Source organism: Protomyctophum parallelum (genome assembly GCF_964188405.1).
Source record: "Protomyctophum parallelum genome assembly, chromosome: 18".
In the NCBI taxonomy this organism is placed as follows: domain Eukaryota; kingdom Metazoa; phylum Chordata; class Actinopteri; order Myctophiformes; family Myctophidae; genus Protomyctophum; species Protomyctophum parallelum.
The window spans coordinates 1,567,204-1,571,469 of NC_139716.1; positions in this window are offsets into that span (position 1 = coordinate 1,567,204).

A 4,266-nucleotide genomic window follows, 5' to 3' on the forward strand; every position below is an offset into this window, starting at 1 on the left:
AAGCTAAGCTGGTGTTGTTCAGAATCTACTAACCTGCAGTGTGTAGCTCGATGTCCATATCAAAATCAATGTGCAGCAGTTTGTTTTGTGTCTCCAGCAGAGTTTGTAGTGTCTCCATCTCTCTATGGAAGAGGTTGACCATGAACTCTCCCACCGCGCTGAGGCGCTCCAACACAAACACTCTGACGCTAAGCTCCACACTACAAACATCAGCAGCGCCACGCTGCTGTTTGTCCACAACAAACAATATCTCCTCTCCCACCGCCGCTAGCTGTTCATTTATCTTCAGCCGTACAGACTCCATTTGACGCTTTTCACCTCCTTTAGGAGACATTTCCACCAAGCTTTCTGTTCTTACTGTAATATAGAATGTGTAACAAAGGCACAAACATCAACAATTCCCGAGAGACACGACAACATGTTTGACTTCTTCAACAGCGGCCATCGCCGTAATGGAAAACTAGACGCAGTCACGTGACGTGATGGCATCACGTGATGCAAACAAGCACTTCAGGGTCAAAGGATTTCCACGCATGCGCAACAAAATAATCCAGGCACTGTTGCCTTAATGCCTTTCGCCCTCTGGTGGTGGAGGTGTGTAACTGATAGATAGATAGATAGATAGATAGATAGATAGATAGATAGATAGATAGATAGATAGATAGATAGATAGATAGATAGATAGATAGATAGATAGATAGATCATTTTTGAAACTGCCTTTGAATCTTAAAATATCTGTTGCAGTGTGACACGCTTTGAGCTTGTAGATCAGCTTTTTGCACATTTGACAATTTAAATCCATGATTCATTGATATTAATAGGAAAAGGTACTTTGCGATTTGTCATTTTGAATAAATGAGTATGCGTAGGCTACTTTGTCCACCACTGATGACTGGAATCCAACATCAGGGACTCAGGGAGTCTGAATTAGTACCTATGTAATAGACAGTAATTACCTAGTAATTATTACTGGCGGTTCATGAGCTGGCAGTTCATGCTCTATGCCTGTTTTTCAATTGAGTGCTATAGTGCCACCCTTTGGCCAATGGTTGTGGTCTTTGTCTCTAAGCAGGGTGACATAGCCATATTGCCACATTTCGTGTTGTGTATGTATAATTCAAAATAATGGGTGATCTTCACTGATATAATGCATTCACCATTCACATGGAATCAGGCAAGCGGTAGATGGCAAACAGCAAAACCTGCTGGATGGCACGGTAAAAATATTGAATATTTTAACATCCGTCCTGTTCCGTTTACCGTCCTGCTCCTGTCCACTAAAATGACTTCCGGTTTGTCATCTACTGCTAGCCAGGGTCAGAGGTTAGGAATCTGCATGACCATTAAGGTTCAGTTGAAAACACAATGTCACATGACTGATCTGGCCAGGCCACAACGAATTGAATACATTTTAACCCATTTTGGTGTTAGCATCATGTCGTGCTTTAGTTATTGAAAAATAGCAGAACTACAAGCTCATAGCGCGTCACTAGCTTGTAGGTCTGCTATATCGAAGAGCGACTGACATAGAAGACATTTTTAGATTCTGATCTCAGGTCAGAATGGAAAACCGTCAGGATGTAGAAGACATTTTGTAGAATCTGATCTCAGGTCAGAATGGGTTAAGGAGGGAGCCTCATGCAGGCCATACAAAATGTGTCCTTATGGAATGTTGCATTATAATTATGTGTTGCATTATGATCAGTTGTGTCATGCTCGTAGAACTATAATATGTGATGCATTATGATCAGTTGTGTCATGCAGTGCTCGTAGAACGCAGTACCGTACGCCGTGCACACGCACAGGGACGGAACGAAACGGTGCATGTGCGCGTGCATGACGCTAGAACGCGTCCCCCTATAGATTCAAGAGAAGACGCACCTATAATCAACCTCGTGTCACCAGACTTTGCAAGACGCACCAAGTAAGTATAGCCTACCCAGTGGTCTAGGTTTAGTAAGTATAGCCTACCCAGTGGTCTAGGTTTAGTAAGTATAGCCTACCCAGTGGTCTAGGTTTAGTAAGTATAGCCTACCCAGTGGTCTAGTTTAGTAAGTATAGCCTACCCAGTGGTCTAGTTTAGTAAGTATAGCCTACCCAGTGGTCTAGGTTTACTAAGTATAGCCTACCTAGTGGTCTAGTTTAGTAAGTATAGCCTACCCAGTGGTCTAGGTTTAGTAAGTATAGCCTACCCAGTGGTCTAGGTTTAGTAAGTATAGCCTACCCAGTGGTCTAGGTTTACGCCGTGGCAAGTACCGTGCCGAATCAAATGGATGCTACTTTGCGTCTTTGCATAACAACAGGACAGCTTAAAGGACCACTTCACCACTTTTCAACCTATCTTCATATAATAGTTCCTCACTAATAATCATGAAAAAATGGCATGATTTTTTTCTACTCAGTCTGTTTTATTGTTTATTGTTTATAAGGATCCCCATTAGCTTTTGCCTTGACAAAAGCTAGTCTTCCTGGGGTCCGACACAGACAAACATTTAACATAGGCAATACTTACAATTGTTTACAAACACTAACTCAACATAAAACAGTAAAATAAAATATAAAATAAGAAAAAAAAAGAAAAAAAAAAGAAAGAACATAGGAGAAATAAAAAACAAAGAAACATAGCAATAAAAAAAAATCACTTTCAACACATTATACATTTGAATTGTTCTTTTCCCAGGGTTACTGCAGTATGATTTACATAAGGTGTTCTTTTAACTTGATTTTAAAGATGAATTTTGTATTTGTATTGGTTATACACATTGGTAGTGCATTCCAACCTATTACTGCTCTATAGATAATAGAAGATTTAAGAATATTTGTTCTTGGTTTAGGTGCTACCAAAACACCCGAACTGGCTTGTCTAGTCATATGATTATGTTCGTCTCTTACATGTGCTACCTGTTCAAAGAAATACTGTGGTTTTTTGTCCATTAATACATTTCTGAAAAACGTAAGAATACGTGAATGTAATCTATTCTCAACAGTAAGCCATGATAGATTTCTGTGCATTTCTGCAATGTGTGTCCTGTTGGAACACTGGAGAGCTAATCTGGCAGCTTTGTTTTGAGCTATTTGTAATTTATGTATGTCTGTTTTTGTAGCCGATGACCAGATGACTGGGCAATACTCAAGTTGTGATAACACTAGAGCTTGAATTACTGCTTTCCTAGTGTTTAGTGTTATGTAGCTAGAACATTTCCTGGTTACGGCAATACTTCTTCCCATTTTAGTTACTATATTGTCAATTTGTTTAGTCCAATTAAGTTTAGGATCTAGTACCACTCCAAGTAATTTAGCCTCTGTTACCTGTTCTACTGGCTTCCCGGCAAGTGACAGGCTCAGTTGAGGATCACCCTCTAGCTTATGTCTAGATCCAAACACCATGCACTTGGTTTTAGCAATGTTCAATACTAATTTATTCTCATCAACCCAATCCGCTACTTATTTTATTTCATACTTTAGTATATCATTTAATTCACCTACTGTAGATGCTGTACTGTACATTGTCGAGTCATCCGCGTACATTACTACATTAGATTTATTCAATACCAAAGGTAAGTCATTAGTAAATATCGAAAATAGGAGAGGCCCTAATGAGCTTCCCTGAGGAACCCCGCACTGCAGCTCCTTACTGTCAGAAAAGCTTCCGTTTAAATATACCCTCTGCTTTCTCTTTGACAGGTAGCTCCCCATCCAAGACAAAGCAACAGGGCCAAAACCATAGCATTCAAGCTTTCCTAATAACAAATCATGATCGATAACATCAAAAGCAGCACTGAAATCTAACAGTACCGTCCCCACAAGTCTCTTATCATCCATGTTCTTTAGCCAATCATCAGTCATTTGTGCCAGAGCAGTGCTTGTGGAGTGACCTTCTCTGTATGCATGTTGGCAGCTTGTTATCAGCTCATTACTTGCTAGATAGTCTTGAATCTGATCATATACAATCTTTTCTAGAATTTTACTCAGTACTGGAAGAAGACTTATCGGACGACTGTTTGGACCAGCAAATGCTGCTCTTTTATCCTTGGGCAGTGTAATAACCTTTGCTTCCTTCCAAATCTTGGGGCATACACCATACTCTAGGCATTTATATGTGACATAAGGGCCTTGAAATATATTTAGCTGCTATTCTAAGTAATTTGCAGTCAAGATTGTCTGTACCTGAAGGTTTGTCATCCGATAGATGTAACAGCGTTTTTTCAATATTTCCCTCCACAACCTGGTGAAATCCAAACATACACTCCTTTCCTCTCATTATA